The sequence below is a fragment of the Aotus nancymaae genome, unplaced genomic scaffold (assembly GCF_030222135.1).
Source record: "Aotus nancymaae isolate 86718 unplaced genomic scaffold, 86718_ANA_hifiasm-v0.15.2.pri h1tg000057l, whole genome shotgun sequence".
NCBI classification, from domain to species: domain Eukaryota; kingdom Metazoa; phylum Chordata; class Mammalia; order Primates; family Aotidae; genus Aotus; species Aotus nancymaae.
This window is the reverse complement of record NW_026988471.1, coordinates 57,740,309-57,762,868: the sequence shown is the minus strand read 5'-3', so window position 1 is coordinate 57,762,868 and position 22,560 is coordinate 57,740,309. Positions and strand designations below refer to the sequence as shown.

General features: G+C 38.1%; 1 protein-coding gene across 4 annotated transcripts in view; it reads right to left on the bottom strand.

Moving 5' to 3' along the window:
- Positions 1–22,560, bottom strand: part of LOC105734446 (zinc finger matrin-type protein 1-like) — a 407,528-nt gene that overhangs the window by 97,132 nt on the left and 287,836 nt on the right. The window contains exon 1 of one of the 4 annotated variants that reach the window (XM_064364133.1): positions 1,613–1,637. The exons of the other annotated variants lie outside the window; for them this stretch is intronic. The gene's annotated coding sequence lies outside the window, so the exon portion shown is untranslated. Of the gene's footprint in view, positions 1–1,612; positions 1,638–22,560 lie in introns of those variants that run through there. 4 annotated transcript variants of the gene reach the window in all.

Here is a 22,560-nt window from a genome sequence, read left to right as displayed (position 1 = left end):
GAGGATGGGTATGCATATGGCTGGGCTTGGCACATGTGCCAATGTCTACAGGGCTTGGAAGGAGTCAGGTCATAGCAAAACTGAAAGCCAAATGGAGACGTGACAGCAGACACACATTCTCTCTCTCTCTCATACACACACACAGTGTAAACATTTTATGAAGAATAGGTATTATTAAAAATTATTAATAACAAAATATGAAGTTCTAGTGCATCAAGTTCCCTTGCTACTTAATTTTTCATATGTGTTATTACCCAACTTATTCCTAACTTTCAATGTTCTCTTTCTTTTTACTTTAATTTTTCCTCTATATATTCAACAGATGTGCTTAATTTTATGGATAAAATGAATTTCTGTAAAGTCGTGTGATCTTTTTTTTCAGTAAATGAAATGTTACATTGAAGATACTAGGGAAGTTCCCTTTTAAAGGAACCTTATGCCAAATTGCTTTGTAAAGCAAATAATGACCCTATAACCAATCTTTCTCTGAATCTAGATTTCCATATATCAGATTTGACTAAAAAAATACATCATACTTTATTTTTACATCCGTCTGCTAGCTATACTGTAACATAATAGTATGCCAATTTGAAATACCATAATTTTTACACTTTTCAGTTCTCACAATGCAATCTTAGAAAATGTATTATTTTCCATATCATACTTATTGCTTTCTTTTCCTTAGTAGAACTTAAGACTTGTTTTTTTTCCCCTGAGGTTACAGAGGTTGGCAGAAAGCTACACAGTCATAGCCATCCTATCTAGAGCAACTGTAATGTGCTGTGTCTGGTGTGAAGTACTTTATATGCATTTTTGCATTTAAATTTTTAAAATAGACTTCTGAGATAAGAACCACTGAGGCTCAGAGAAGTTGAACTACAGGTGTTCAAGCAGTACTCCAATCCACGTCAGTCAACTTTAATTATTCTTCCAGCTTTACTGAGGTATAATTGACAAATAAAAATTGTATATACTTAAGACAACAGTATGATGTTTTGATATATGTATACATTGTAAAAGCATTATATTCATCATCCTGTATAGTTACCTTTGTTTGTGTGTGGGGAGAACATACACACATGCACTCACACATACATATACATATCACATTTTCTTTATCCATTCATCTGTCCATGGATACTTAGGTTTCTATACCTTGGCTATTCTGACTTATGCTGAAATGAACATGGAGTCCAGATGTCTCTTAGAGATGCTGATTTCATTTCCTTTGGATATAAACCAAGAAGTGAGATTGCTGGATCATTCATAGAGTTGTGTTTTTCATAATGGCTGTACCAATTTACCTTCCTACCAATAGTGTGCAAGTGTTTCCTTCACTCCATTTCCCCATCAACACTTGTTATCTTTTATTTTTGTTGATCATAACCATTCTAACAGGTATGAGATATCTCACTGTGGTGTAGAGTTGCATTTTCCTGATGATGAGTGATGTTGAACTTTTTTTATATCTGTAGGCCATTTGTATGTCTTCTTTGGAGAAATGTCTGTTCAGGTCCTTTGCCCATTTTAAAATTAGGGTATTTGTTTTCTTGCCACTGGGTTGAGTTTTTAAAATATTTTGGATATTGAAGCCTGGTCTTGTGGCTCGTACCTGTAATCCCAGCACTTTGGAAGGCCAAGACAGGAGAACTGCTTGAGGCCAGGAGTTTGAGAACAGCCATGGCAACATAGCAAGGCCTAGTCTCTACAAAAATTAAAAATAAATTAGAGCCATGTGCAGAAAGCAGAAACTGGACCCCTTCTTGACATCTTACACTAAAATTAATTCCAGATGGATTAAATACTTAAACATAAGACCTAACACCATAAAAACCCTAGAAGAAAATCTAGACAAAACCATTAAGGACATAGGCATAGGCAAGGACTTCATGAGTAAAATACCAAAAGCATTGGCAACAAAAGCCAAAATAGACAAATGGGACCTAATTAAACTCCAGAGCTTCTGCACAGCAAAAGAAACAGTCATTAGAGTGAATCGGCAACCAACAGAATGGGAAAAAAGTTTTGCAAGCTACCCATCTGACAAAGGGCTAATATCCAGAATCTACAAAGAACTAAAACAGATTGACAAGAAAAAAACAAACAGTCCCATTCAAAAGTGGGCAAAGGATATGAACAGACACTTTACAAATGAAGACATACATGAGGCCAACAAACATATGAAAAAATGCTCATCATCACTGGTCATTAGAGAAATGCAAATCAAAACTATATTAAGATACCATCTCACGTCAGTTAGAATGGCAATCATTAAAAAATCTGGAGACAACAGATGCTGGAGAGGATGTGAAGAAATAGGAACACTTTTACACTGTTGGTGGGAGCGTAAATTAGTTCAACCATTGTGGAAGGCAGTGTGGCACTTCCTCAAGGACCTAGAAATAGAAATTCCGTTTGACCCAGCAATCCCGTTACTGGGTAAATAGCCAAAGGATTATAAATCATTCTATTATAAGGACACATGCACACGAATGTTCACTGCAGCACTGTTTACAATAGCAAAGACCTGGAACCAACCCAAATGCCCATCGATGATAGACTGGACAGGGAAAATGTGGCACATATACACCATGGAATACTATGCAGCCATAAAAAACAATGAGTTTGTGTCCTTTGTAGGGACATGGATGAACCTGGAAACCATCATTCTCAGCAAACTGACACAAGAACAGAAAATCAAACACCGCATGTTCTCACTCATAGGTGGGTGTTGAACAATGAGAACACAAGGACACAGGGAGGGGAGCATCACACACTGGAGTCTGTGTAGGGGGAACTAGGGGAGGGACAGCAGGAGGGTGGGGAGTTGGGGAGAGATAGCATGGGGAGAAATGCCAGATATAGGTGATGAGGAGGAAGGCAGCAAACCACATTGCCATGTATGTACCTATGCAACAATCTTGCATGTTCTTCACATGTACCCCAAAACCTAAACCGCAATAAAAAATATATATAAAATTAATTAATTAATTAATTAGCCAGGTGTGGTGGCATGTACCTGTAGCCCCAGCTACTCCAGAGGCTGAGATCGGGTATCATTTGAGCCAGGAGTTCGAGGTTGCAGCGAGCTATTATGGCACCACTGCACTCCAGCCTGGACAACAGAGCAAGACCATGTCTCTAAATACATGCATACATACATACATATTTGGATATTGGCCCCTTATCAGATGTATGGTTTACAAATAGCTTCTCTCGTTGTCTCTTCACTCTGTTGATTGTTTCTTTTGCTGTGCTAAAGATTTTCAGATTGATTAAATCCCACTTATCTACTTTTGCTTTCTTGCTTTTGGGGTCACATCCAAAAACTCATTGTCCTGACCAATGTCAAAAGCTTTCTTCCCATGTTTCCTTCTAGAGGTTTTTAGGTTTCAGGTCTTATACTTAAGTCTGTAATTTATTTTGAGTTGATTTTTCTGTATGGTGTTACACAAAGATCTAATTTCATTTTACTGCATGTGGATATTCAGTTTTTCTAACACCATTTATTAAAGTTTATTCTTTCCCCATTGGGTGCCCTCACTGTCAGCCTAACTTTAGATACAAACAGTAACTATTATTCTATGTACCCTCTTATTATTGGCATAATGAGCATTAAAAATATTGTGATCTCAGAAAAAGTGACAAAACTTTTGGTGGATGTTGGTGGTGAAAATAACATTTTCATTTGAGTCAAACTAGATTTTAATAATCTTTCTGCTATCAGTTGCCAGGACAAGACAGTTGCTCAGGTCTCAGATTTTTCATCTGTAAAATATAATGACTAAGGCCTCCTCTGACAAAAACATTAAAGTTTTAAGGTCCTGGTAGGATGAGACACTGCACATACTGGATGCACTTTTAAAATTTAACGTTTTTTTTTATTAGAAAGTTAAGTCCAGATTAAAAATATTTGTATCACAAGGAAATCCTTTCACTGGCTAACTAAAAATTCAACAATTTTAAAAGAGAAAATGGACAGAACAATTAATTCTGCCTTTGTGGCTGCTATAGATCAGGCTGCTATAAATCCACAGATAGCATTGTTCTAAAATTAAAGATTTTTTTTAATCCATGAAAAAAATAAAGTAATACAGCTATAATCTAAGATCTAAGAGGTCAGATTCAAATCTTTACTGATCTGGCCAGATCACTGGTTTTGAAAAAGCATGAGAAGTTTCCAAGATTAAGTCTTGACCCCACTCCTGTCCATTGACTAAGTCAGACACCACCCACAACATGCACTTTGTCCCCAGTACATCAGAGCTTAGGCCTTCGCAACTTTGTGAGAAAGAGCTTCCGATTACCACTCTTTTGCCTCTTTTCTTTTATGATCAAGGTGACTTATAAACAGCTGCAATAAAAATGATTTTTTTTCATAAGAGTCTTCTCAATAATGTCTGTGAAAAGCAGAGAGGCTAAAAGATACGTGACATTCACAGATTTTGCCCCTGAAGCCACAAAATCCACACGAGTAATTTCTTCATTTGACCAAAATGAATGGTCATCACAAAAACAAATGTAACTTTGGTATCCCTGATTTGGCTGAGACAGCTTAAGGGCTCAAACTTAATAGACTTTTTCTGACCGATTAGGATCTCAGCGCAGGCTGCATCATCCTGTCAGAGCCGATAGCCAAGTCCGAACCACAGGCACAAAGCTGCCCTTGATCCATGACCTTAGCAGACAAAACAACAGGCTGCCGAATGTCATCAGACTCTCAAGGAAAGAACTTTGAATACATCATGCACTTTGCTTGGTGGTCTTTTACAGAAGACAATTAAGAATAAGTTGATGCTTAAATAAAACGCCTAACAGTAAAAGCACATTTCTATATTCCAAAGGCCCAAGAAAAGCTGTGTCTAAGAAGGGATTAACTACTATCAGATGATATTACGACTGGATTAATGATGTTTCACATTCACTATACTTATAAAAAAGAGAGGGAAAAAAGAATAAAAATCTTTTAAGGAGCAGATAAGTGATTTCTATAAACCTTAAAAGCTAAAAGAAAACTCATTTTTAAAAAGACAGTGGTTATAATAGTGTATTTATTCTAAATCCTTAATTGGGATTTTTTTTTCCCTTAAAAACAGCCCTACATTTCAAGTAAATTTCTGTTAACATAGTCTGTGAAGTGTGAAGAGAGGGGGAGAGAGAGAGAGAGAGAGTGTGTGTGTGTGTGACAGAGATGGAGAGAGAGAGAAAGAGTATAAGAGAGAGAGAGAAGGGAGGTAGTCTCTTGTCTCAATGTTTTATATTCTACCAGGTATTTTAAACCATTCTTATTTTAGACAATTGTTTTTGTAATAGATATACTAAAGGTGATCATTTTATTTTATTGCTAGACACTGCTGACTGAAATATTTCTCCAGATGAAAGTAATTACTATGACTATATTACTTTTCTAACCTGTTCTGTGTATTGGATCCAAGGTACTCATAGTATAAAATTCTGTTACCATGTTTAAAAAAAAGGCATATGATGCTGTGCTCTGACCTTACATAAAGTCATATGACTATTATACTGTATTTTGTTTGTTTGTTTTTTGTGTTTTGCTGAATGTATCTACATGCACAGAGGTTGCAGGAACAGTCTAACCTTGGGTAGAAATAAAGGTAAGAAATATTGAATAATGCAATAGCAAACATCAGTATTATATACAAGGAAATGCAACAAGTCATTTTATGTCAATAATAATAAATAAAAGCAATCCATATATTCTAAAAAGGAAGGAAGGATAGAAAAAAGGAAAGATAGAAAAATGCAAGAAAAGGAAAAATATGGAAGGAACAAGAGAGAGAGAGAAGAAAGAGGGAGAGATAAAGAGTAATCAACAAACCACAGCTAATATCAATAAATTCCACTTTACCAATAATTTTTGTCAGGCCCTCCAAACAGCTAATATTTACATATTTGAGATCATGTGCTACCTACCTGTACTCTACAATTCACTCATGCAGATAGAACTGCACTGTATTTACAGCTTTTATTTGGAAATATGATCAAAGAAAAACATTACTAAAAAATAACATGTTAGCTTTCTGTTTTGAACAACTATTTAATCATCTGGCAAATGCTATAGAAGGTTTCATGTCCTAAAGTTGCGACCAGACAGAATAGCATCATTAGATCCAGAAGCACAAACTACAGCAGCAAGGCATGTGAGGTGATGGTAGTTGAGTTTCAAAATTGAGAAGAGAGATCTTGTTCCCTTGATTTTTCTTCACATGCTAAGTTTTCCTATCCTGCCACCTGCTACCCCATGATCCCATCCTGTGTCCATGAGGGTTTTTTTTTTATTTTTGTTTGAGAAAGTCACCCAGTTCTCCATAGGGATTTGGTATTAATACCAGAAGAAGGTAGGAGACAGCAAATTTCAGCTGCCAAGTTCAGAGAAAAGCCAGGCTTTCAATGACACGTATCAGACATTTATGGACCTGACTTGAACTTTTTTCGTGACCTGCACTGGACCAGGTTCTCACCTCTCAGGGTGAGATGATACCACAAATTTTGTGGGGTATGATAGCAACCTGAGAGTCACAGTATGTTCTGATTTTTTCCTTTGGTTTTTCATTTTTTAATTTTACTTAATTGAAAGCACAGACAATGTTGTCCTGGGTCAAATTCCTCAAAAGATCTGGCTTGTTGGAGTCTTGCCAATGTTACTGCCAAGAATTCCAAGAGCTGTATTTGCTGCTGGAAAAAATGAAGATGTTAATCCACAAAGCAACTAACGGACACTCCAGTTCAGTCATTTGAAAGTCCTCAGTGCTCTCAGGGTGTGTGCTGTATCCCTAAAGTCCTAAAACCATGCTGGCAACTGATGGATGTGCATGGTATACTCCTTCTGAACCCCATTCTTGTAAGAAACAATGTTTAGTAGATGATTCTAGCACCAGGCTCCAACATTTTATGAAATCTGCTTGGTTCTACACCAAAATCATAAAAAGTGAACAACTTCACAATTGCTTCAATTTGTAAGAATTAAGACACGAATTCACCTCAATCTAAAATAAAGCTTCTTCAAATCTGGTCACTCTCACTGCTACATAACTCCTGCTAGTTGCAGAGTTCTGTGCAGCTGCAGCCAGAAATGTGTTTGTTTATGTTCTTATGAGTGATTGGAGTTTGAGACTTGAAAGGAGGATCTGGGCAGAGTAAGCAGCACTGAGACTCTCTTTGAAGCTTCAGGAATAGACAGAGCCTACGAAGGAATATGAAGAGACAGGAGCCAATGGCTCAGGTTGAGCCCATGGCATATCCTCTCCAGGTAGGAAGAAGGAGGAGGGAGAAACATGAAGCAGAAGTGGCAGCTTAGCAGGAGCACCTCGTGTCTCAGAGGCTAAGGGTTGCCCTAAGGCTCCAGCATGGCAGTGCTACAGACAGGTCAAAGGCATGGCCTGGAAAAGTGATCACTGCCACTGGGACTAAGGCAAGGTCAGTTTCAGTGGCATGGCAGGCACACAGCTGAGTGTAAGAAGGTTAGGGATAACGTGACTGTTAGGGTACAGGAGTGGTATATCATCCTTTGAGATGTTGGGAAGTGAAAAGAGAAGAGTAGAGGTTCCCCGGAAGAGGCAGCAGGGACAAGTTAGGGGCATGATTTAAAGTGCAAACTATTTGCACAGAAATGTATCAAAAATCTATCTGTAGCCAGGATGGGCTTCATATAAAATGAAAAATAGTTACAGAATTAAAGATTAAATATTTTAAAATACTTACAAGTCATAAAGTACTATAATATGAATATGATGGGAAAATTTAGTGAAGCAAAGGATGCTGTTTTTGAAGTTTACACAATTCTTTCATTTATCCTTCCAAAGTCCTAGGAGGTAAACCTATTGTTATTCCTATTTTACAGATGAGGGTAAACAATCTGCCCTGGGATACAGTTAGTGGCGGAGGTGGGGCCTGTGGTCTTCTGATGCTTACAGGTCCCCCTTTTTCCTTCTATAGAATTCTTCAATAGAAGAAAGATTGACTGAAACTTACTTTTGTATCAGTAAGTTTTTGATACAAACAGGTGATGTTTTATGTAAACAGATTTTTCTATGAATAAACCCACAACTGTACATCTTAGCTTATATGAAGAGGGTTAAACTACCACCAGCAAGCTCAGAATTACTTCTCTCTATTCCAACTGCAAAATTTGTGCCATTCTACATCTATCCAAAGTAAACAAAAGCAGGAAAGAAAGAGTATACGTATTGCCTACTCCAATATTTATCTTCTATGTGACATACATAAAGATAATTAATTTTCAAAGGTATCAGTCTTCCCTATACATGTTAAGATTGACATAGACATTGCAGGTCTGCTAGAATAATTATGTCAACTTTTTTTGTACCAAAAAAAGTAAGATTTTTATAAAGGATAATTAAGCAAGCTAATATAGCAATAAGTGGAATACACAATAAGAATATGTACTAAAATATCTGCTTTGTGCAGTACAGAACTGGTGTTTCAGAAGATTAACAATTATGATTGTCAGTCCTCTTCTGATTCTATAATACTCCACACAATCTTTTTTAAATTACTTTATTAACCTTTCCTCCTAGCACAGAAGTGCCCGATTATAGATAATATTTCAAAATCATCTGAGGTGTAAGTGTGTTTGATTTGCTCGGTAATTATTTGTCTACTTTATTACATTGGCCAAGCACACAAGTTCCTTTGACCAGCTTTATTTCAAGTCCAGTTAAGAATGGGGTCATATCATTTTGTGGATCACTCCCTTTGGGCCCAATGTACATGAAATTTTCATACTGGAGACAGGGATGGTGCATGGAAACAGTACATTTTAAACATGGAGAAATAATTTGCTGCCCTGTCATTAAAGGTTTAAGGCCCTGGATTTAATGGGAAGAATGTTGTTCACAAGTGAAAGGAAGGTGTTATTCCCCTCATGACTGGGACACAGGGCATTTAAGTCTGAGCATGCAAATGTCCATTGATGAAGTCTAAAAGCATATCGCTCCCACCCCTCCGGTGGCCTTACCCAGGGTCTTTATAATCTGTCTCTTGTCATTCATACTGCCCAGGACAACACTTCTATTTTAATCGGAATCATGAATGCATTTCTGGCATGTATTTTGACTCACAGAGGATAGAAAGGAATGGGGAGGGGACAACCACAACGGGAGATCACAGACCTTCTCCTTGTAACAGGGATCTAGAGAGAAGTAACATTGAAAATCACACTGGGTTTTGCAGAGGGAAAGTTTACCTGTTCCAACTTTACAACTCAGGGGCAAATGAAACTGATACTTATGTGTTCTTAAAGATGAAAACGTAATGCGATGAAACAGGGTGCACTGCTTATTCTTTAGGGCCACCACCTGGATAAAAGCACAAAGCCGGAGGACTCTGTTTATTGTCCACAATCAACAAATCCTGAAATTTCCATATGTAGCAGGATTCCAGGGCTCTGTTAGTAATACAGGATATGGCTGGTCAGCTCAGTCACCCATGGAATTACAGTGCCGGGTATGGATGCCAGTATTTTAGACCCAAACCGAGCATAAAAAACACAAAGTAAAATTCAGTGTCAGCACAAAGTTGACAGCGAATGATTATAACAGCTTCGAAGCTTGAAAAAGAGTGTAAATAACTAGGATCCCCTGCGGGCTCACTCAGCCTGCATACATAACAACCGTGATGGACAGCCTCCGTGGTAAAGTCGGGGGAAACGAGGCACTGGAAAGATGCAAAAATTCCGCCAGCAAAGAGCCTTAACTGTCACCTTCCTGACTAAATCAGCTACTTTCATACAGGGAGAGAAACAGTGCAATAGGGACGCCTTTGGAAGGCCAATTGCCCTTTGCCTAGGAAGCAGGAATGTTAATTATCGGCTCTTCTGTGGTTATCAAGGTGCTGCAAACCCACCAGCTTTTGCACTTTCAGAACACTCCTCTCTCTGATCTTTAATCCTTGGTGCTTTTAGTCCACAAAAGATTGTTATTCGGCATAACTCTGCTCATTTATAGAATGTAAAAATAAAGGTAAAAAAAGAACTGTCTTCCATCCCCAACTGAACTGATCACTTCATGGATTGCTTTAACTGGAAATTTACTTTTCTTTTAATTTTATATGCATACTCACATACACGTGCACACATGCGTACCTTCATCGGACAACAAACGGTTTCAAACCCTGAAAAACAAGTGCATCATGGCATGCGGCCTTCAGCCTGGTATGACAGACATCAGCTTTGTGAGTACAGAGCTTCATCGTCACTTGTACAGTACTTACAGACTCAAAAGAGAAAAGAAAACAGCTGAGGTCTTCTGCACACACCTAGCTAACACTCCACAGGTTTGTAATTCATTTACAAGATAATTAATCAATTAGCAAATGATCCCTTTCCCCTCTGTTATTTATGCTGAATAAGAATTGCATCTCCAAATGAAATGGTAGACCACTTGTATTGAAACTTTGCCCTTCAAACACATTGGTCTTATTTATCTGAATTGAGCAGATGCTTTGCAATGCCAGCCCATTGTAACTGGACTGTTTGCTATTAGAACCTGAGTAAGATTTAAGCTAAACAGAAGAACATAAATATGACATCCTATAGACATTCATGATGATCAACTGTGCTGTATCATCGCCAGCCATTGCTACTTATTCACATAGGAAAAGAGAGAGGAAATACATTTGACATTGCTAAAAGGGGAGCTATAGTCCCTGGAAGGACAGTGACGATGGGACTTACACAGCTATTGGCTCTAGAGTACAACTCTGGGGTCTTAAAATGCAATTAAATTGCTACAATGTATATATCCTGTTTACAGGCTCAACAATTCTTATTTCTTTCAGAGTTCCATATCATACTTGGCAACTGTTTGGAAAAGCAAAGGTATCAGGCAGCTTCTTCTTAGGGATCAGAGTGTTTATCAGGTCTCCCAAGTAACCATCACTGAGAGGAAGGTCTGACAAGGATGAAAATCCCATCGGATCACACTCCTATGTGAGACTGGTCAAAAGAAGACATGGCTGTGTATATGCATCCCCTTTACATCTCTGGGCCTAGAGTGACTCCAGCATAAAATATAAAAGTTGAACGAGGTGATTTTTTTGGTTCCTGGCACAGCTATCACACTAAGAATCTCTGCGTGTTTCTATATTAAAAGCACTCTTAGGTGAGATTAACAGAAAAATCTTTCCCTCTAGGCAAGAGAGGGGTCTAAAATATTTCAGAAGCAAAGAAGAAGGTCCCCAGAATCAGGCAAACATTTCAGCCACCAAGTGAGCAAAGTCTGTTTCTGTTGCTGGGTTTTTAAGTCAACAATTATGTGTTAAATTACATCTTGTAGACAGAACAACAAAGGCATTTTTGGTCCATTTTTACAGGTGAGAAAATGGGTCAGCTATGTAAGACTGAACCTCAGGTGTGCAGATAACAGAAAAATCCCATCATGTATTGCTTTCCTGGGGGACTTCTGGGATGGACTCTGAGCCTTGTGTAGTCACTTGCCAGGGCTTTAATAATAAAGCACCTACGAGGAAAACTTTCCCTAACCCTTTACTCTGTTGGGAAAGGACTTAAGGATAAAAAGCATCTGAATATTTTAAAAGGAACTATGAAACTTAGTAAATGAGAAAATTAGAGAAAGATCATTAGAATATGAATGAATATCCCTAAAAACAAACAAATTAAGCCCAAACTTTACTATAAAAAAAGAAAGAAAGAAAGAAAAAGAAAAAATGAAACAATGGCCAAATGTGTACAGAAGCAAACTCTACTTGTTAGCTATGCTGAGCAAAGCTGGATTTGTTCACGCACAGGAATAGAAAGCACAACAGTGAATCTTGGAGGCATTATTCCTCAGCAAAATTAGCATAACCCAGCACATCAGAGTATTAAAATTTAAAAAGGATTTCAAACTGTCCTAGTATCATCAGCAGAGTCATGTCACAGATTTTTTTTATTGGTTCGGCAGTCTAGGTGTAATTGTATCAATATTTTAATGCTTGATGCATATTGCCTGTGATACATTGCTTGCATAAATAAAAAGCACCAATATTCAATTGCCAATGAAATAATCACATACTCTAGATCTTTATTATATCATGCATTATTTAATTACAATAATCAGAGTCCTTTGGAAGGTAAAACAAGATTAAAAAGGTTTTGTTTTATTGGATCTATATATTTGATTTAAACTTTACATGTTAGCTTTACATTAAGAATTTATAAGGCATCAGTTCAAATGGTGCTATTATAAGAGTTTATTTCTTTTATAATTAGTACAGTACTCTTAAAGTACTCTGACTACAAGAGATAATATTTCAGTATTTTAATGAGCTTTTTAAGTGTAATTGATGTAACAATCATTGAATTACACATTTCTACCTGAAGAATAATGAAGGAAGCATTTTAATGAGAAATTTAATCATTATTAGCAAATGATCTACTAAACTGCCATTTACTGACATTTAAAAGCTTAATAGCAGAAAACTGTATTTTCCTACATCTGCATCAACATTGATGGCGATTACTTTTCTATTACTCTGATTTCCCAGGTTAACTTTCTATCGTCACTAATTTATTTATAAATTTGAGAAAACTTTCTTTAACCCACAGTTGTCAGCTCCTTCCAGAAAGTGTGGGGCTTGACACTTAGAGGGATAATTTAAATAAATTAGCCCCTTTTCCAGCCTTCAGCAGTTTTCGGCATAAAAGGGCTCTTTCTTGTGAGTATTCATGCTTGCATCAGCTTGATTTTGATGAATGCCCTGCGAATTCCCTGATAGTACCTCAGACAGAGAGATCTTAGACTGATGTCAACAAGGGTTTTTAAAGCTCCCTCATTTCAAGAACACATCAGCATTCAGAGGCTGATAGACATGAGTAAGAGAGCCTACTATGCAGCTTTTGTCAGCTTCTGGGGTTGAATTTTGCTGCTGGATTTAGAGGAATCTCTATGCCATGGGAAGAGAGGTTAGAATGGAGATTTCATAGTGAAGTCCATAACAACATGTTTTGGGGTTATAAAAAGAACAACAAGATAATACTAGGTAGGCAGGATTTACATAACCTATTGTAGGTGTGGAGAGTAATGAAACAAGCTCAGCCTTTTGACTGAGCATTGGACAATGCAACGTTGAAGTCAGTACACAGGCTGGCATAGGCATGCTACCTGGAGCAAGGACTAATACTCAGGACCTTGCCTGCATTTTCCATGATCCAGCCATACAGGATAGTCATTTACAGAACTCCTAACGTGGAGTGCCAGTCCACAGTGTGCTTTGTATGGTGTGAACTGTCAATCTAGAGGACAGAAAGCGGTTTAGATAGAAACACGCTATTATGTATCCAACACACAGTGAGATCTTTTTGTTTCTTAAGTTTGAGTTTTGATTTAGAGTTATGGTGTGAGTGGGCAGGAGTGAGGAAAGAGAAAATGCCAGCATGTGACTCACATCCGCCTCCTGATGGTCCCCTAAAGTCCTTGTCAGTCCAGAGATGCTGGGTTTGGCCCAGATGCCAACTTCTTCCATCACAGAATTCTCACAGCCCTTTATTTTTTCCTCTCTCTTAAAGACTTTGCCCTTTTTCACTTTGCATGCTCTCAAAAAGATTTTCAGAATTAAAAAAAATCATTTTTTATGTTCCTCATAACTGTGGGAGCTTGATTCTGTGGCTGCCTCTCCATAGCATATTGCCAACAGCGTGGTGAAAACTCCAGCCCTAACAGTTTGTGCTGGGCACCATGCCTGAGTATGCAATGTCCAGTCTTCCTACTGCACACAGACAAGCAGATAATGATAAAATTAGTAAATGACCTGCAAGGGGTTAGAATACTCAAGGAAGCACTGATAAAACATCTTTCAAGTGAAGGACAGAGCTGAGAAGTAATAGCTCAGTTGTTTTTTGTGGGTTTTTTTGAGTGATAGTGATGTGGCATGTGATTGTTAATATTGTTTATTATGGAGAATGCAATTGCCAAAACTCAAAAGAACAAGGCTGACATAATGTATTGGACTGTATTTCAAAGTTTATTCATAAATCACTTCTGATCCCTCACTGAAAACCAAAATTGCAAGACAGCACTAATAAAGTGGATCTCTTTTTCTTATTACATGATAGTTGCCTATAAAAATGGTTCATGTGTCATATCCAGAAAGGATACAGAGGATGGCACTAATACTTATTTGCAAATATTTGGGTATCATTTGTTCATAAACACAATGTATACTTATAGAGATACAATGTATTTTTCATCAATTTTGAATTTTAATTTTAATTTAAATAAGCATTTTCCCCTAGAACCCTGATATCAGAGGGAAATAGAAACACATCAAGAAACACATAAGGGTATGTCTGGTTGAAAATATAGAGAATTTTCAGAAAAGTTGGGTCAAGATTAGCCATCAGAAATGATTACCAAATTAATATTAGAATGATATTATTCTATTGTGGTAGTACAATATAGCTAGGTACCCTGAAGCATTCCATGGGAGCCACCAATTTTTTAATAATCATTATGCAGCTTTTTTTGTTACAACTGAATTATAGTGATATCTGTCCAACAGACAATTTTAAGCTAGTCTCAGAATATGAAGAGAAGTACAACTTTCTCCAAGATGGATAAATAGATTATTATTATTATTGTTATTATCTGCAGCACTAAGCCTATACAAAATAAAAATGGAGTGTCTTCTAAAACATGGAAGAACTCTGTCTCCTGGAAGCATAATGAATTGAGCCCAGGATAACACATAGCCCTATTCACACAGCCACACAGTGATAAAGGCAACCACATGAGTTGTATGATGGTTGTGGATGTAAATTTAATTCCTTCAAGGGTGTCCCCAAATATTCTGGTATTCAAAAATGTGCCATTAATGCAAAAAGGGCATATAGATGAAAATAGGAGAAAATTAGAACAAAAATTAAGTCAAATGAAAGGTGCTATTTAAACAAAAGCATCAGTATTCTTGTATATATATATAAAATGATTCTCTTTTGTGTTAATCACCTGAGCTTTATTACAGTATACTCAAATCTCAAAGACTTTAACTCATCCCGTTAGCAAACCAGGTATAAACAAATGCTACTTTAAAAAATGCACTTTTAAAAGAATCCATCTAAAGGTTGGGGGAGTGTGAGATGAAAACCACTGAGAAGGTTAACAATGGCCCCTCAGGGCAGCATCCTGTTGCTGCCAACAAAGACGGTCAGGGACAAGTTCTCCCAACAGCTGCTAGGGACTGATCCCAATTCAAGAGATGCTACCAATCACATAAAAGCTTGTATGAAAGATCAGAAAGCACATTCAATGAAGGGAGTTTCCCCTTCTTTTGCTATCATTCAAGGAATGTTTTTGTTTCACCGAAGAATGTAAAAGCCCACCTATGCAATTGCAGGTAAATATGAGTCCAATTAAGGTTTTGGATCTACTTCATTGGTGCATCACTCCAGCTTTGATAAAACAATTGAAACACATACATATACACCTATTAACTTCACACACATACATACAAACACACACACCTTAAATGCATGTGAATTTACTTCTTTTATAGGTAAAAGAACTATGATTCAGATTTCCCTGACTCCTTACTTTTCTTATTCTCTTTATTTGTTTACTGTTCTCGAATTTCTTTCTGGTGAAATTTGATGTCTCCCATTTTTTAGCTCTCCTTGTAGCCTTACCTCCTCCTGGCTTCATGTGGCCTTGTGTCAGCTCATCATTCTACTATCCAGAGTGAAGAGATCACAAGCAATGTGATGCTAAGGGGATTGCCTAAAAACAAAATTACTTTCCATTTTATTTCTATCCAGGAGTCATTCTAGGAAATCAAATAAGCATGTAAAAAAATCAAAATTCTTTACCAGATTTGGAAAACCTCAAAGTTCTGAGAGAACACCCCAATGCCATTCAGTCCTGTATCTGAGAAAGCACAGACATTTCTAAGGACTTGCTCAGAAGGCCCTCCTACCTGTAAGCTATACCATTTCATTGCCACCTGAAATTCATTGTTAGCTAATCATTCACAAGAGGATGCCAGGTAAAGATGTTTGTTTGAACAGTAAAAAAAGGTCCAGTTGAGCAAAAAATATGTTCACCAGAGAATTCAGACATATTTAGGTATGTTTGAAAGACCAGTAGTGTAAGTTTCTTTCTGACATATTTACATAAAGAATCGGGTTCCTCCTGGGGAAAAAACTGACCTGTGGAATAGACTGTTAAAGCAGGGTTGTGGCAGGACACAGTTGCTCATGCCTGTAATCCCAGTACTTTGGGAGGTCAAGGCGGTTGGATCACCTGAGGTCAGGAGTTCAAGACCAGGCTGGCCAACATGATGAAACCCCATCTCTACTAAAAATACAAAAAAAAAAAAATTAGCTGGGCATGGTGGTGGCAGATACTTGTAATTCCAGCTACTTGGGAGGCTGAGGCAGGAGAATTGCTTGAACCTGGGAGGCAGAGGTTGCAGTGAGCCGAGACCATGCCATTGCACTCCAGCCTGGACAACAGAGTGAGACTCTATCTCAAAAAAAAAAAGGAAAAAGAAAAAGAAAAAGAAAAAGAAAAAAAAAAAGCAGAGATGCATGAGAGCAAAATGGAGTCAGCCCAGGACAACAGATGTCTCTACTCACACAGCCACACCATGATAAAGGCAACCACATGAGTTGTATGACAGTTGTGGATGCAAATTTAATTCTTTCAAAGGTGCCTCCAAATATGCTGCTATTCAAAAGTGTACCATTAATGCAAAAAAGGGCAAACAGATGAAAATAGGAATAAGAACAATAATTAGTTCAAATGAAAGGTGAGCCATATCAAAGCAGAGGGTCTTCTTTTAAGGAGCCCTACTAGACCCCAGTATCACATGGCTATTTACCCAGATGGCTTCCAGTTATATGTGTATTTTTTGTAGTTCTGTGAATAAATTCTACTTTCTCCTATGTGTTTTCCATAGATTAGCTCAAATGTTACTCCCTTCGAATCCTGGGTGGTATGACTGCAACAGGAAAGTCAGCAAAAAGAAAGAACAGTTTCATAAAACTTCAATGAGTTATTCAGAGTCCAACAAGTCAGCAGCAGTGGCAACAATAATAGCCAACATTCTCAACCCAAATAACAACCAGACTTCCCTTTAGCAGAGGGCATGAAGAATCTTCGACCAGGTATGAGTTGGCACCAATTGTCCAGGGGATGCCCTCAAGAGGTAAGGTACTCTTGGTATACGCAGTTGTACCCTAGTCATTAGATATGGGGAGGATGGATGCACTTGTCAGTGGGCATGAGAAGTGTCATCTTCACAGGCACCAGGGAAACATCACCCTTTTGCAGTGGCAAAAGACATAATAATGGGGAAAAAGAGCAGGAGAAAGGAAAATAAAGACATGTTCTTCTAAGAGGACTAGTTCAAGAAGCATAAAGTTAGCTCCTCCCTAGAATTCCTAGAACCAGACATGTAAGTAAGCCTGAGAAGATCATAAAGCCCTCAGGAAAGCAATCCAGGAAAACAGCCTTCAGTGCTTGCTTCTGCAGTTTTGATCTTCCTCTGAACAGTGAAGACCTGCCTGAATTATATTATCCTGGAAAAGTCATATGCTTGGAAATATGTAGAAACATGACTCCCATAGCCCTGAAGTGAAAACATTAATTATGAGCTTAAAAAAAAGTGCTTTTATTTCTTTTATCAAACCTGACATCCATTTCAATGTTAACAACCTAAAGCCTTTCAAAACATGGTATGAGGACTCAATACTGCCTTTTGTAATTGCTAAAACTTGTATTAAAAATGTTTGGTCCTGGGCTCTGCAGATCCGTCATACAAAAGTGAGCAACACATTTGAATGGCAAATGATCCCATGAAATGTCAGGCCCAGGAACAATTTTGGAGCTACAGTTATTAAAAAATCTACAAAAATAAGTACTACATAAAAGCAGAAAAACTTATCCAGTTCTCAAAGTTTTCTACAAGATTTTTGAAGGCTCAGATTTAGATTTTTTTCCTTTATCTTCTAGTGCAAAGACATGGGTCTCCTAAGAAGAACCTATGCCTATTTTTATGGTGTGACTTTTTATTACAGGCGCCTACCATGGAGGTTGTCCAAATACAGCTTTAGACCTAAGTGCTACAGAATGTAGCTGGGATTGCAGGGTGGGTTAGTACTATCAGGACAGGCTGCTTAAAAGCTTGTCTTGAATACTCCATTTCTGCTAGAGGCCACCAATTGATTCTTCCTAGCAAATGCCTAGTGACCTCAACAAGGTCACTGAGGTAGAAAAAGCTTGTATTCCATCAGAAATCATTGAAACAGAAAATTCAAACTTTAGGTCCTGGGTCTTTGTTTCCAACAGGAAGCTCTTAAGTGAGCAACAAGAATGTTAACTTGACATTGCTTCTGACCAAGAGGGAGCAAAAGTGACCACATTTAACTTCTGTCTGAAAAAAATAAAAAAAACAGATCATTACAATGGTTTTCAAGACACTAGATAGCAGGCATCAAAGGACAGTAGTCCCTAAGAGATGGGAAGCAAGTGAGGTGAACCTACAATTGCCATAAAATACACTTTGGGAGTTTCTAGGCTTTGGTTCAGGGATGAGGAACCCAGGCAGAGCACAGCCCAACCCTTAGTTGAAGAGACCGAGCTGAGAGTATGGGGAGACAAAGGCAGCTGGCAGCTGACATTCACAAGACACTGCCAGAGAGAAGAGGGCTCCTAGAGAATGGGCTTTGGGGATCTGCAGAAGCCCTCAGAGTACTTATGCAGAGTAGTTATTAGCACAGGCCTGTGATGAAACTGCCTGCCGCCAGGGAAAGAAGTATCCAAAAGGATTACAGAAAACAGTGCTAGGTGGCCACAGAGGGCTGAGAAGAGTGTTTGTTCCCACCAGCAAGGAAACCTCATAATTCACAGCGCATTGTGAAGAGTACACAGAAGTTTCTTGCCTCATTAGTGGGAAATAACTAGCTCTAGATCAAACACTGCTCTGGACTTGCTTAAAAACCTTAAAAGTAAGACCCTCCAAAATTAAACCTACAGGTAACTTAGTTGTGTCCCAGAACAAAAGACAAAAATATTTATATAAATGCAAAAATAATCAGCACCCAACAGGGTAAAATCACAACGCCAGAGATTACCAGACATGTAAAGAATCAAGAAAGGAAAACAAAAAAAACAACCAACACCTTAAGGCGCAGAAAAATCAATTAAAACCGACCCAAAATAAGCATAGATGTTAGTATTAGAAGATGAGGCCATTAAAGAAGTTATTATAACTCCATTCTATATATTCAGATAGTTAAGACATAAAAGATAAAAAAGATCAAAATCAAACCATCAGAGATGAAAACTAACCTGGATAGGGTTAACAGCATATTAGTTATTATAGAAGAAAAGATTAGTGAATTTGAAGACAGCAATAAAAACCATCAAAAATAAAAGAGCAGGCTGGATGCAGGGGCTCATACTTGTAATCTCAACACTTTGGGAGGCCAAGGTAGGAGGAGTATTTAAGACCAAGAGTTTAAGAGAAGGCTGGGCAATGCAGAGAGGCACCATCTCTACAAAAATAAAGATAAAAAGTTAGCCAGGCATGGCGGAGAGCACCTAGTCTTAGCTACACAGGAGGCTGAGGCAGGAAGATCACTCGAGCCCAGGAGTTCAAGACAGCAGTGAGCTATGATCGCACTACTTTAATGCAGCCTGGGTGACAAAGCGAAACCCTGTCTGTAAATGAACAAAACAGAAACAGAAACAAAAGCAAAAGGAAAAAACAAAAAGAGAAATATTTAAATTTTTTAAAGCGTCAGTGAACTGAGGCACAGCTTAAGGTTGCCTAACATACATGTAATTGGGATCCTATAAGGAGAGGCTGGAGGTGGAGAAAAAAATTGAAGAAATATTGCCTAAAATGTTTTTAAATTTGATAAAAACTATAAACTCCAAACTCAAGAATCTCAATGAGCTCAATTACAGGAAATATAAAGAAAAATCGCCCCTGAATTGCTCAAACCTGGTGAAAAAAGAAAGTTCTAAAAGTAGCCAAAGAGAGAGCCACAAGACACGTGGAGGAACACAGATGAGAGTTACAGCAGATTGCTCTCCAGAAACAGTGCAAAGGAGAAGCTGTGGAGCAATACCTTTTAAGTACTGATAGAAAAATAAATAAATAAATAAATAAATAAATAAATATTAAACTAGAATTCCATACCAGGGAACATATTTTTCAAATGTAAAGATGAAATGAAAATTGGTTTCAGATGTACAAAAAATGAAAAATTAAGGACTAACAGATTTACATGACAAGAAATGTTAAAGAAAGCTCATCAAGAGAAAAATAAATGATACCAAATGAAAACATGAGTGCCTAACAAAGGAACCAAGAGCCCTGGAAATAGTAACAAGTGGGAAAATATTTAAGAGTTTCTATTATGATTTAAATTTCTTTAAAGGATAACTGATTATTTCAACAAAATGATGACAAAGTGGTATGGGATTTATAATATGTAATTATATCAGAAAAATGTATGGCAACAATAGCATAAATCCTGGGAGTAGAACACTGGAAGTATACTAATGTAAGGTTCTTATACTGTACCTGACATGGACAGTAATACTTTACGCAGAGTATGATTAGTTAAAGGTATATATTATAAACCCTAAAATAAATACTAAAACAAGAGTTATAACTAATAAGCTAATAAAGGAGACAAAAATGTAATAATAAATAATAATATCTTTGGGTCTGCGTCCTCATAGAAATCTCATGTCTAATTATAATCCCCAGTGTTGGAGATGATTGGATCATGAGGGCAGATTTCCCTTTTGGTGCTGTTCTCCTGATAGTGAGTGAGTTATCATAAGATGTGGTTGTTTAAAAGTATATAGCATCTCCCACCTCTCTCTCTTCCTCCTGCCCTGGTCATGTAAATATGCGCCTGCTTCCCCTTCCCCTTCTACCATGATTGGAAGTTTCCTGAGGTCTCCCCAGCCATGCTTTCTGTACAGCCTGCAGAACTGTGAGTCAATGAAACCTCTTTTCTTTACAAATTACCCAGTATCAGATATTTTTATAGCAGTGTGAAATGAACACAATAGAAATAATCACCCAGAAGAGTAAAAAAAAAAAAAAAAAAAAAAAAGAGTTAGAAAAAAAGAAATGGAACAAATAGAAAACAGAAAGATAACAGACACAGCTTTTTCCATACATGTAAACAACTGTATTAAATAAAAGTGGTTTAAACACCTGTGTTAGTCCAATCTCACACTGCTATGAGAAAATACCCGAGACTAGGTAATTTATAAAGGAAAGAGGTTTAATTGACTCATAGTTCCACATGGATGGGGAGATCTCAGGAAAGTTAAAATCATGGCAGAAGTGAAGCAGACACATCCTTCTTCACATGGTGGCAGAAGAGAGAGAAGAGCAAAGTGGGGAAAGACCCTTATAAAACCATCAGATCTCATGAAAACTCACTCACTATCATCAGAACTGCATGAGGAAACTGCCCCCATGATCTAATCACCTCCCATGAGGTACCACCCCCAACATGTGGGGACTACAATTCACATTACAATTCAAGATGATATTTTGAGTGGGGACACAGCCAAACCATATCATTCTACCCCTGGCCTCTCCCAAATCTCAGGTCCTCACATTTCAAAACACAATCATGCCTTTCCAACAGTCCCTCAAACTCTTAACTCATTCCAAAATTAGGCAAGGCAAGTCCATTCTGCCTATGAGCCTGTAAAATCAAAAGCAAGTTAGCTACTTCCTAGATACAATGAAGGTATAGGCATTGAGTAAATACACTCCCTCCAAATGGGAGAAATTGGCCAAAACAAAGGGACTACAGGATCCATGCAAGTCCAAAATCCAGTCAGGCAGTCATTAAACCTCAAAATTACAAAATGATCTTCTTTGACTCCATGTCTCACATCTAGGTCATGCTGATGCAAGAGTGGGCTCCAGTGGCCTTGTGCAGCTCTGTTCCTGGGGCTTTGCAGGGCACAGTCCCCCCTCCTGGCTGCTTTCATGGGCTGGCATTGAGTGTGTGCAGCTTTTCCAGGCACATGGTGCAAGCTGTCAGTGGATCTATCATTCTGGGGCCTGGAGGATGGTGGCCCTCTTCTCACAGCTCCACTAGGCAGTACCCCAGTGGGGATTCTGTGTGGGGCTCTGACCCCACATTCCCCTTTTGCACTACCCTAACAGAAGGTCTCCATGGGGGCTCTTCCCCTGTAGCAAAATTCTGCCTGGATATCCAGGCATGACTGTACATCCTCTGAAATCTATGCAGAGTTTCCCAAACATCTATTCTTGACTTCTGTGCATCTGCAAGCCCAACACCACATGTAAACCACCAAGGCTTGGGGAACCCTCTGAAACAACAATCTGAGCTGTACATTGGCCTCTTTCAGCCACAGCTGGAATGCAAAGCACCAAGTCCCAAGACTACACAAAGCAGCAAGGCAGTGGGCTCAGCCCATGAAACCATTTTTTCCTCTTTAACCTCTGGGATTGTGATGGGAGCGGCTGTTGTGAAGCCCTCTAACATACGTGGAGATATTTTTTCCATTGCCT